Genomic DNA, 13,750 nt, shown 5'->3' with positions numbered 1-13,750 from the left:
TCTTTCTCCCCGTAGAGAGAACCAGTTCTTTTTATTTACTAATGTATTCCTTTAGCTCATAGTTGATGATCCATAAGAATTCTCTGTGGAATAAATGCATTAGCAATGTTCAGTTTACAAAAATAATTTTAAATAAAAATAACTTTCCATCAATTCTGAGTCTTAAAATTTTACCCCCCAGATCTTTAATGCTGTTTTAAAATGTAGTTTTTTTCTAGTTCAAGATACATGTAATCAAATCATGAAAGTTTTAAAAGACCACAAATTTGACACCTGAATTATGTAAATAAAAATTTTTTAAAACACAGGCCTGACAAGGACCTTGCCATACTTCAATATGAGTTTGTTATTGAAGAAATGATAGATTTTGGATTTTTAGGTTTAGAGTTAGATTTTCTGAGTACGTTTCTGTGTTAGATTACTTTTTACAAAGTCCTAGTTTCAGCGTGTATGAAATTGTTATTTAAGTGTTTGCTTTTGCTCTAACCACTCTTAAAACTCTTAAACTGTTTTTGTAACTACATAATTTGATGTGTTGAAATGATCTACACCTTACCTAATTATTTTAGTGACGACTTAGCATTTTACCTTCTACATCCTCATTGTATAAAGTGTTCAGATCCGTTATCTCTTAAAACTTTTACTCTCAGAAATACACATTTCACAAGTGCAGAAACCTAGATAAGAAATACTGATTTGCCAGAAATCGGTAGTCAGTGAAGACTCAGACCAACCTTCACTGGAAAACCGTCACAAATGACTGCAAGGGAAGTTGACAAAGAGAATGAACGTGGGAACAACCACCCTGAGTCTCAGCCAGGGAGAGGTCTTTACAGTCGGAGGCCTGATCTCCACCACCTGCCCGTTGAGACGCAGGGGGCCGAAAAGCTACAGCAGGAACCGAACTGGGGTCTGAGGCAAAAACGTCCCCCTGATGTACCCTAAATCCGAGCAAGCCCACCCCAGATTCCCAGGCGCGCGGCGTAAGTCTTCAGGCCAGGCGAGTGACCACGACGCGGGCGCGAGCGCCGCCACTGGGCCCGGGAATCTAGGGTCGCGTTCCTGCGGACTCACGGCTACACGCGCGTCGCCCCGGGCGTGAAACACACTTTGGAATAAACACGCGAGACTCCGGGAACCGCCAAAGCAACGCACGATTCCGCTAGCGTTGTAGGCGGGCGGCCGGCCAACCCGTCCCTCACAAGCCGGAGCCGCCTCAGGCCTCGCCTCGCACCTTCTGACTGGAAAGCGGCTGAGGAACCGCGCGGGCTTGGGCTGGGACGTGGTCCCGCCGGCCGTACTACAGACACCTCCCCGCGCGCGTTTCCTGCCGCCCGACACTCGCCTTGGAAAATCGACCACTTCCCGGCAGCCACCCTGGCCTCCCTCCCCGCTGGGTCCCCGTTCTCCCATCTTTTCCTTCCGGTGAGAGCCCCGAGTCCCAGTCCCCACCTTCCCCAGCGGGCGTCCGGGCTTCCCCGAGCTCACCTCCTCGCCGGCCCTGGGAGCCGAGCGCCTATTCACCGGCCCGGAGGACCCCCAGCCTGGCTAAGCCGAGCTCCAAGCAATGGATCGCCGGAGCCCCCAACCTCTCCCTTTCCGCCTCTCCTTGTTTTCTCCAGAAGTTTATAATCCCTTTTAAATTATGGCTCTCCGGATATGGTTGCCTATTTTCGTTGAATAGAATGCTTAATCCTTCCCTCTGTTCTTGGTAATTTTAGTTAAGTGGATTTATGGATTTAGATGGTGTTTGTCTTATGTCTGGCCTATATCATTTACCATGATGTTTTCAGAGTTTATCCATGTTGTAGCAAGTATCAGAGTTTTATTCCTTTTAAGGTGAGCTTCCCTGATAGCTCGGTTGGTAAAGAATCTGCCTGCATGCAGGAGACCCTAGTTCAATTCCTGGATGGGGAAGATCCGCTGGAGGAGGGATAGGCTACCCACTTCAGTATTCTTGGGCTTCCCTTGTGGCTCAACTGGTAAAGAATTCGCCTGTGATGTGGGAGACCTGGGTTCGATCCCTGGGTTGGGAAGATGCCCTTGAGAAGGGAAAAGCTACCCACTCCAGTATTCTGGCCTAGAGAATTCCATGGACTATTGCAGAGTCAGACACGACTGAGCGACTTTCACTTTCATTCCATTTGTGGTCTTGAAGAAGACTCTTGAGAGTCCCTTGAACTGCAAGGAGATCAAACCAGTCAATCCTTAAGAAAATCAGCCCTAAATATTCATTGGAAGGGCTGAAGCTGAAGCTCCAATACTTTGGCCACCTGATGTGAAGAACTGACTCGTTGGAAAAGACCCTGATGCTGGGAGAGATTGTAGGCAGGAGGAGAAGCGGAGGACAGATTATAAGATGGTTGAATGGCATCACCTACTCCATGGATATGAGTTTGAGCAAGCTCCGGGAGTTGGTGATGGACAGGGAAGCCTGGCGTGCTGCAGGCAGTGTCCATGGGATCACAAAGAGTCAGACAAGACTGAGTCCATGAAACTGAATTCCATTTGTAGGTATATACCACATTTTGTCCAACCTTTTGGGTATTGTGAATAATGCAGCTAGGAAAAAATGGTATATAAAACTCCATTCTGGAACTTATGGTTGGGCGGGGGATAGTTAGGGCGTTCGATTGACATGCACACGCTGCTATGTTTAAAATGGATAACCAACAAGCACCTACTGTGCAGCAGGGAACTCTGCTCAATATTATATAACAAACTAAATGGGAAAGGAATTTGAAAAATATGTATAACTGAATCACTTTGTTGTACCCCTAAAACCAGTGCAACATTGTTAATCAATTATACTATACTCCAATATAAGATAAAAATTTAAATAAAAAGCACATGAGGCAGAAAAAAATAATCTTGTTCTCAGTCCCTGTTTTCAATTATTCGTATATATACCTAGGAGTGGAAACATCTACTTTTGTTTTATTGACTATCCCAAAGCCTTTGACTGTGTGGATCACAACAAACTGTGGAAAACTCTTAAAGAGATGGGAATACCAGACCACCTGAACTGCCTCCTGAGGAATCTGTATGCAAGTCAAGAAGCAACGGTTAGAACTGGACATGGAACAACAGACTGGTTCCAAATAGGAAAAGGAATATGTCAAGGCTGTATATTGTCACCCTGATTATTTAACTTACATGCAGAGTACATCATGAGAAACACTGAACTGGAAGAAACACAAGCTGGAATCAAGATTTCCGGGAGAAATATCAATAACCTCAGATATGCAGATAACATCACTTTTATGGCAGAAAGTGAAGAAGAACTAAAGAGCCTCTTGATGAAAGAGGAGAGTGAAAAAGCTGGCTTAAAGCTCAACATTCAGAAAACAAAGATCATGGCATCCTGTCCCATCACTTCATGGGAAATAGATGGGGAAACAGTGGAAACAGTGCCAGACTTTATTTTCTTGGACTCCAGAATCACTGCAGATGGTGACTGCAGCCATGAAATTAAAAGACGCTTGCTCCTTGGAAGAAAAGCTATTACCAACCTAGACAGCATATTAAAAAGCAGAGACATTACTTTGCCAACAAAGGTCCATCTAGTCAAGGCTATGGTTTTTCCAGTGGTCATGTATGGATGTGAGAGTTGGACTCTGAAGAAAGCTGAGCACTGAAGAATTGATGCTTTTGAACTGTGGTGTTGGAGAATACTCTGGAGAGTCCCTTGGGCTGCAAAGAGATCCAACCAGTCCATCCTAAAGGAAGTCGGTCCTGAATATTCATTGCAAGGATTGATGCTGAAGCTGAAACTCCAATACTTTGGCCACCTGATGCAAAGAACTGACTCACTGGAAAAGACCCTGACGTTAGGAAAGATTGAAGGTGGGAGAAGGGGACAACAGAGGATGAGATGGTTGGATGGCATCATCGGCTTGATGGACATGGGTTTCAGTAAGCTCCAGGAGTTGGTGATGGACAGGGAAGCCTGGCGTGCTGCAGTCCATGGAGTCACAAAGAAGGAGACACAACTGAGCGGCTGAACTGTAATGAACTGAAGGACTAATGATGTTGGGCATCTTTTCAAAGTGTCTATTCATATCCATTGCTAAATTTTGTGCTATTTATTATTTTATTTTTATTATCTTTTATTATATATTTTTAAAATATTCTGGATATTAACATGATTTGTAAATATTTTCTCCTGTTCAGTAGGTTTTCTTTTTGCTTTTATGATAGTATCCTTTGATACACAAAAGTTTTTAATTTGGGTGAAGTCCAATTTATCTTTTTTTCTTCTTTTTAACCTGTGCTTTGGTGTCATAACTGTGAATTCACTCCCAAATTCCATTACATGAAGATTTACTCCAATGTATTCTTCTGAGAGTTTCAATTTTAGCTCTTAAGTTTAGGTCTTTGATCCATTTTGGGCATACCATAGACCAACAAGTTGTATTTATTTCAAATAAAGGAGGGGGTGTCTTGAAAGACTGGAAGAACTTGAAAAACAAAAGAGAGATGTTTATGACACAGGAACAAATAGATTTCTGCTAATACAATTGATGCCTTAGGTTCTGGCTCATAAAGTCAACATAATAAAAATTTTCTCTACTTTGTAGCTTTCATTCCTTTTAAACTCTGATCAAGAGAGCTGATAATTGAAAAATTAGTGCTGATGGCAGTAGAGAAGGAAGCACCAAGAAATGTCGTAACTTCAAGGCTATTTTTCTCTCTATGACAGCCAGAAATATGTTGTGCTATTGTCAGACTTGGAAAAGAAAAGGTAAGCCCATTTGGGAGACTCTGAAAAGTGTACAGTTAATATCTGAGGAAATAAGAAAGAAATAAGAAAGAAATCAAGTCTGGTATGATGGGATACATGGGAGGAAAGAGAAATTCAGAGGTTATGCACAATCGTGTAGAAAAGTCCGATGCTATCTGTACATTTAATAGATGCTTAAATAGAAGAAGTATGAAGGGTTGATAGTCAAAAGTTAATTGTTCTTTAAGGAAAGATTTAGTAAGTCTCTATGTAACCAAGAAAATCAACGAAAAGTGTTAATTAGAAGTAATTCCTTGAGTTCCAGCTTCTAAGGAGTATGTTTAATGATGCAAAAGAAACCAGTACTCATATTTTAGGAGATCCGTTTGCTCCGTTTGCTTGTTTTTATGCAGAAATTGAGTCTTCAGCCAAAATGAATTTAAAATGTCTGTTTTCTGGTTTTCAGTTCTCCAAAGCCAAGAATGTTGATGTTAATGAGACCTCTGGATAGGTTGTTCCAAATAGACCCAGAGCCAAAGCATCTCCCAGCCACAGCTAGCCAGAATGTAGTAATACAAAGAATATAAGCTTTCCATAGAAATCAGTTGATAAAGACTCAGTATTCAATGGCTGTTTTTTTTTTCTTGTAATTACATAAGTAGAGTCTAAAATGTAACACAAATCTTGAAGTAAGAAGCAAACGTGCCAGAACAGAGGCTTTGGGACAGTATTCCACACTGGAATAGAATTATTTCCTGGTTAAAAATTTATACCCATTTCTTCAGAATGAGTAAATGGAGAGGGATAACCAGTGCACATTCTCTATGGGTAGTTGTATTTAGATTTGTGTAACAAGTTGTACACACTTCTCCTTACAGAGTATACTGTGTTTAGTCATTCTTAGTAAATTCTTCTGCCATTATTATAAAGTCCCTGGGTAAATAGGAATAAACGCATTCCTTCAGGTGATTAGTATCTGAAGAAGGTAGGCTTTACCTAAATGGCATCCAGAATCTTATATAAGACTATCTTAATAAAACATGGGATATATCTACAAAGATATATCTTTGAGGGGACTTTTAAAAGCCACTGACAGACATTTTTAAAAGATTTCTAAATATCAGGGATCAGAGTATAAAACAGATTTTAAGAACAGGCATTCTTTGTTTTGTTTTTATCTAAAGATAACAGAGTAATTGGCAAGGTCTTGCAGTAATATGATCAAATTGTTATGATTAATATGTTAAATTAATATGATTAAATTGTTTATAAGAAGAGGTGACAAGAATACACGGAAGAACTGTACAAAAAAGATCTTCACGACCCAGATAATCATGATGATGTGATCACTAATCTAGAGCCAGACATCTTGGAATGTGAAGTCAAGTGGGCCTTAGAAAGCATCACTATGAACAAAGCTAGTGGAGGTGATGGAATTCCAGTTGAGCTGTTTCAAATCCTGAAAGATGATGCTGTGAAAGTGCTGCACTCAATATGCCAGCAAATTTGGAAAACTCAGCAGTGGCCACAGGACTGGAAAAGGTCAGTTTTCATTCCAATCCCAAAGAAAGGCAATGCAAAAGAATGCTCAAACTACCACACAGTTGCACTCATCTCACATGCTAGTAAAGTCATGCTCAAAATTCTCCAAGCCAGGCTTCAACAATACGTGAACCGTGAACTCCCTGATGTTCAAGCTGGTTTTAGAAAAGGCAGAGGAACCAGAGATCAAATGGCCAACATCTGCTGAATCATGGAAAAAGCAAGAGAGTTCCAGAAAAACATCTATTTCTGCTTTATTGACTATGCCAAAGCCTTTGACTGTGTGGATCACAATAAACTGTGGAAAATTCTGAAAGAGATGGGAATACCAGACCACCTGACCTGCCTCTTGAGAAATCTGTATGCAGATCAGGAAGCAACAGTTAGAACTGGACGTGGAACAACAGACTGGTTCCAAATAGGAAAAGGAGTACGTCAAAGCTGTATATTGTCACCCTGCTTATTTAACTTATATGCAGAGTACATCATGAGAAACACTGGGCTGGAAGAAACACAAGCTGGAATCAAGATTTCCGGGAGAAATATCAATAACCTCAGATATGCAGATGACACCACCTTTATGGCAGAAAGTGAAGAGGAGCTAAAAACCTTCTTGGTGAAAGTGGAAGAGGAGAGCGAAAAAGTTGGCTTAAAGCTCAACATTCAGAAAACAAAGATCATGGCATCTGGTCCCATCACTTCATGGGAAATAGATGGGGAAACTAGAAACAATGTCAGACTATTTTTGGGGGGCTCCAAAATCACTGCAGATGGTGACTGCAGCCATGAAATTAAAAGACGCTTACTCTTTGGAAGAAAAGTTATGACCAACCTAGATAGTATATTCAAAAGCAGAGACATTACTTTGCTGACTAAGGTCTGTCTAGTCAAGGCTATGGTTTTTCCTGTGGTCATGTATGGATGTGAGAGTTGGACTGTGAAGAAGGCTGAGCACCGAAGAATTGATGCATTTGAACTGTGGTGTTGGAGAAGACTCTTGAGAGTCCCTTGGACTGCAAGGAGATCCAACCAGTCCATTCTGAAGGAGATCAACCCCAGGATTTCTTTGGAAGGAATGATGCTAAAGCTGAAGCTCCAGTACTTTGGCCACCTCATGCGAAGAGTTGACTCATTGGAAAGACTCTGATGCTGGGAGAGATTGGGGGCAGGAGGAGAAGGGGACAACCGAGGATGAGATGGCTGGATGGCATCACCGACTCGATGGATGTGAGTCTCAGTGAACTCCGGGAGATGGTGATGGACAGGGAGGCCTGGCGTGCTGCAATTCATGGGGTCGCAAAGAGTCGGACACGACTGAGGGACTGAACTGAACTGATACTGTTTAGAATTAATATCATTTCTAGAGGTGATTGTATCACCATTGTATCATTGGGCTTCCCAGATGGTGCAGTGGTAAAGAATCGACCTGTCAATGCAGGAGATCCAAGAGAGGCCAGTTCAATCCCTCGGTCTGGAAGATCCCCTGGAGGAGGAAATGGCTATCCACTACAGTATTCTTCCCTGGGAAATCCCATGAATGGAGGAACCTGGAGGGCTACAGTCCATGGGGTCGCAAAAGAGTCAGACACAACTAAGCATGCATGCACATTATATCATTATTGCAAATAAAGAGATTTGCAAAGTTGCAAGTAACCTGTTGGGCTTCCCAGGTGGTAGTAGTGGTAAAGAACCCGCCTGCCAGTGCAGGAGACATCAGAGATTCAGATTCGATCCCTGGGTGGGGATGATTTCCTGGAGGAGGTCATGGCAAACCACTCTAGTACTCTTGTCTGGAAATCCCCATGGACAGAGGAGCCTGGCAGGCTGCAGTCCCTAGAGTCGCACAGAGTTGGATGTGACTCAAGCAACTTAGCATGTACACAAGTAACCAGTTAAGATACTGGACAGATTGGAGTTTGAACAGAATAACAGAAATAAGAAACACCATGAAGAAACAAGAATAATGCATCTGCCTAGAATCCTTTCCAGGAAGCAAGAGGGAATGGTGAGAGATACTACTAAAACTAGCAGGTAATTATTCATTTGTGATATATATTGAGTTAAGATGTATTTAAGCTTGGGTTATCTCATGTTTAAATATGCCAAAGCACTGAGAAAGCACAGTGCATGTAATAGCATGCACTTTGTTCCAGGGAACAAAGCTGGGAGTGCTGTATCCATGTCTGCCTGGAGTCTGAAGCCACCACAAAGAAAAATAGACATGTCTGTTTTCTCACAACAGTTGTCACTATGAATAATCACCAGAGAAGTGAAAGTGAAGTTGTTCAGTCGTGTCCGACTCTTTGTGACCCCATGGGTTGTTCCCTACCAGGCTCCTCCATCCATGGGATTTTCCAGGCAAGAGTACTGGAGTAGGTTACCATTTCCTTCTCCAGAGGATTTTCCCAACCCAGGGATCAAACCCAGGTCTCCCTCATTGTAGGCAGACACTTTACCGTCTGAGCCACTGTTGTTTCTCACAACAGTTATCACTATGAATAGTCACCAGAGATGAGAAGGGGCTAAATCTGAAAACGTTCTCTGGCAATTCTAGCTGTTCGTCACCTCTGTCCTGATCCCCCCAACCCTGTTGCCCTGCCCTCAGGCCTGGGAACATGAGATAACTTTCTGGAGGAAGAGTGGGTATAATGAAGTGCATAAGGAATAAAAGTAGTTCAACCGATGCTGAGGTTAAGGCCCCACCTTACCCTCTGGTACTAGGCACCAGGAGGAAGACATTTGCATTCAGGGAGCAGCAGATTTCTCAAGAAGCAGCAAAAGAAGGTGTAGGGACCAGGCTGTGGAGGAGAGGCTACTAAGCTGTGCTCACAGACCACTCACAGGGCCTGGCCCTGCTAAGCCTTCCAGAGTGGAAGGTCCCACCTTGATAGAGCTCTGCTGGCCTCGGAACAGTGCAAAGCCTGAGCACAGGCAACAATATGAAGCAACAGAACTGTTACCATGGCTGCAATGGCAGCTGTAAGTAGGAGGTGTGAATCAGCCAGGAAAGTGTGCCTGTCTTATGAAAAGTATATGCTATTTGTGATAGTTGATAGGACTGATTGCTAAAGCCAGGGGAGTTTATGAAGTCCTTCCTCCAGTTGCCAGCTGGGAAACAGGAGGGACATTTGGGCGGGGAGTGTCAGAGGAGCTGGGATTCTGACAATTAGGAGGTATGGTTTCAAAGTAATAACTTGTTTTGTTGTCTTTGGTGGAGAAAAAGTCACTTGCAATGTTCCCTTGCTTTATCTAACTCAGATTAGTGACCTATGAAACACCAGTGTCAAAAAAAAATGTATATAGCACTCAACAGCTTAAAGCATTTGTTCATTCAGTGTATGGGGAAAATGTCTAAGAATTCACACAAATAGTGAGTGAGGGGCTGGGACAGTAGATGCATTGTCTGTGTGCGTGGATAGAGTGGATTCAGTGTGGATGGAGAATATATGTATTTAAGTAGAAGGAATGTTGTCCTTCCACTAGAAAATAGAGTGGAGTGGGTTAAAGCAAGTCCAGGTGAGACCATTCTGGCCAAGAACACATTCCAAATGGTGAAAACTGTTGACTTAAGAAAATACATGGAAATTGGGAGGGAAATAAAAACCCTATATGCCTAGGAAACAATAAGATAAAACAATGATTAATGTGAAAGTGAAGCAAATTAATGTGTATTGTTAGAATTTTTTCAGATATCTGTGGAATAAAAAGAGCTGTCAAACTTTCAGGTGTTATTGAACATTAGGAATTGTACTTGACTGTTTTGTGTGTCCCTTAATTAACAGAACACTTAAACAATTCTATCTTAGGAAAACAATTACACCATTAACTCCAAAAAAGAACTCCTGCCAAATCCCACAGCCTGTGTTCACACTTTCTCTCCATTCACACTTGTAGACATGGGCAAGTAACCAACCAGTAGGAAACTTCTTTATAGGATGTTTTGTATCAGAAATCATTTGAGGAAGCTTTGTTTTGTTTTTTTTTCTAGATGATTTCATTGTATTCTATATTTCTGTAATTTTATGTTAAAACAGTAAGTGGACCTGTGATGTCACATAATGAACAAATATTTCCACAACTGTTCAAAACAGTTTCCCTTAAAAAACTTATCTTTGAAAAATAACAAAAATGTTCTACTAAACAATGTTGAAATATAACAATTTGAGTTTTGAAGTCATTCATTTTGCTGAAAATATGTTTCTGTTTTAAACAAACAAAAAGCCCTAAGATTTTAACTTGTCCTTATAAAGAGCTTAAACAATATACTAAATCATATTTAGAAGCAAAAAAAAAAAAAAAAGGGAACTAAGATTATTAGACCTAAAAGTTCAGATGAAACTGGGAGTCTATGTTTGTCTTCTATAACAAGGTATCTCCTTAATTCAAGAGAAAAAGAGAAAGAATCCATCATCTTTTTTAAGTATGTGAAAGTGTCAGTCCTGTCAGATTCTTGGTGACCCCATGGACTGTAGCCTGCCAGGCTCTTCTGCCCACGGAATTCTCCAAGCGAGAATAATGGAGTGGATTGCCATTTCCCTCTTCAGGTATTTGGGGGAAGTTTTAAAGAAATAAATGATTTGGTAGGCTATTATCTATAATACTGGATAATTAGAATGTTTTTTCCTGGATTGAAAAAAGTACCATTCACACAACTTATTTGAAAATGTATTCAAATGAAGAAATATTCCAGAAATTAGAATTTGATTTTTAATATAGTAATTTTGGCTGAATTTCTCTATCCCTGGCTCTTTCTACATACCATATTATTTCCTTTGAACAGCAGTTGTCACTGATTTGGTTGCAGTTGTTGTTTAAATATTCAATTAGAAAAAGTTTATTTTTAAAATCTCTGACTTTGAACAAAGTCCTATTTCATTTGAAACATATGCTGTTACCTAGAGTGGACTTAAAGTATAAAGGAGATATATTTTTCCTTAGACTTCATTCCTAAGTGGCATTTTCTCAACATATTCATATATACAAATGACATAAAAAATATATACAGCAAAGCATCTTTTAAACAACTCTGAAATTTTTTAATTTTTAATTTCACCCAACTTAACATCTGAGCTGCCATATGTTTTGAATTTTTCCAATCCATAGAGATTACATAGCAAGTCACAAACCACATGACTGGAAAATCTCCTAACAACCAAAGTTAGGGATCATTAATCTCCACACAAATGGAAAAATGAACATCCCTTCAAACACACATCTGATACAAAACTAAAAAATTATTTTCAAGTCACAAAATGTTGGTGTTTCTTTTTGCTTACATCATTTTTAAGCAGAATGTATCAGTTGATTTATATTTCCTAATTGAAAAAGTTTTTCAGAGGTTTCTTACCTGTGCTTTCATTTTCAGATGCTAAAAATGAATAAAATCTTGGGTCAAATAAATAATTCCAGTTCCTTTTTTATACTGAGGGATTGATTTGCTTAAGATCAAAAAGCCAGTCACACACTGGCAGAACCAGAGAACTCAAATTTTGCTATAACTGTCCCCTGCTCTTTCTAAAAGTATGCTATCTCCCTTGAACAAATCTAAATAGATAATGTATAGCACATTGCATTTAGTTTTGGATGATTCTTTTTATCAGTAATGTTGACAAACTGAAGTATATTCAAAGGTGGGAAACAGGAAGGTTAAGTAGCTTAGGGCTTAATTTTTTTTAGAGTCAGTGAGTGGGGAGTTGGGGAGAGGTGGTATCTAATATGGAGAAGAAAAGACTAAGAGAAGTATGGTGCCTCTTTTGAAATATTTGAGAGATACTTACGGTGGAATAAATAATTTGATCATGCTTTTATAGGTATGGTTTCAAAGGGCAGAACCAGGACAGAATTAGTTAAGGGCTGTTACTGACTGAGAAATAGATTTCAGCTATGGAGAACGATATGAAAAAGGCTTTCTCACTTTTTTCTTATCAAATATATTGATAAATAATTTATGTACAAAACTGCATCCATTTAAAACGTACAATTGAATGAGTTATGACAGTTGTATATATCTGTGAAATCATCATCTTAATAAAAAATATTGAATATTTCCAGCATCCCCAAGACCCCTCCTCCCTTCTGTAAAGATATCAGATGATGCTTAATGGAGAATCAGGACTTTCACCACTGCCCAACAATAATGAGACCATGTACCCTTCGCACTGTTGGTGGAGACCACAGGGTGAGTTTAACATGGGCCTCTGAACAAAACATTAAAAAAGTGGGGATGTTTATTCCAGTTATAAAATTAACAAGTTCTGGAGATCTAATGTACGGCATAGTGATTATAAATAACAATAGTGTATTATATACTTGTTGCAAAGAGAATAGATCTTAAATGTCCTCACCACAAAAAAAGAAAGGCGATTATATGACAGGATGGAGATGTTAGCTAATGCTATGGTGGTAAACATTTGCAATATATAAATGTATCAAACCAACATATTGTAACCTTAAATTATACGATGCTGTATGTCAATTAAGGCTGGGAATAAATTTTTTTTTCTAATCACATAGTCCACATTTTACCTTCCAAATTTGTCTTAAAAAAAATCTCTCTGTTCAGTCTCCAGACCCTCAAGTAGTTGTATTTTTCTGCATTCTGTCCAGAGTTCTAACACTGCTATTTGTGGGAGGATTGGTTTATAAGATATTCAACTTCTCCATACCCAAAACAAGACTTATCATTTTAAACCTTGTATATTACTAAATATTGGGCTGAAATATGTGATTTCCTTGCACACGCCAAGATTTGTATAAAACTTTCTTAGGATATAGTTAGTGACAACCTCAAACCAGAAAGCAAGATTATTTTTCAGTAATTCTGCACTAACACTCCTATACTTTCAATATGTTAATATAAACTTTCAAAGCAAAATTTTTAGGATGACTGCATTAGTTACTTTAAAAAGAAATTTCTACCTTCATGTTTTAAATAGTAACTATATTTGGCCCTCCCTATCCACAGTTCAATGTCCTCAGATTTAACCAACTCAAACAATAGTAGATCAAAAATATTTGTTTTAATTCCAGAAATTTCCAAAGAGCAAAACTTGAATTTGCTATGCACCGAGGAATATCTCCTAACATTTAAAGTGTTTGCTTCTTTATCTTCAATGATTTGACTTTGAAAAAAGGAGGAACCAGAAAATCTTAAAGACATAGATTTAGAAATCTTAGTAATTTAAAAAGTCAGAATTGGGACTGAAACTTCACTGAAATTTTAGCACACATTTGGTAGTTTAAAAAATTATAATTTTCTGAATTTGAGAAAATTTCATGACCAATGGTATACACATATAACTCTGATAGGAACATAGTTCACATGTATGCGGTTTTGATAGTATATGTAAAAGAATTTCAAATGTTCTGTTTTACTCACTTCATTCTTTCTGAATGGATACTGCTAGATGATTACCAAAATTCATTCCAAAGTTATAGCTGGGCTTCTCCAGCAAGAGACAAGATTTGTGATTCCCACTCGCAGTT

This window comes from Budorcas taxicolor, chromosome 3, assembly GCF_023091745.1.
Source record: "Budorcas taxicolor isolate Tak-1 chromosome 3, Takin1.1, whole genome shotgun sequence".
In the NCBI taxonomy this organism is placed as follows: domain Eukaryota; kingdom Metazoa; phylum Chordata; class Mammalia; order Artiodactyla; family Bovidae; genus Budorcas; species Budorcas taxicolor.
Note: the sequence above shows the minus strand (reverse complement) of the source record.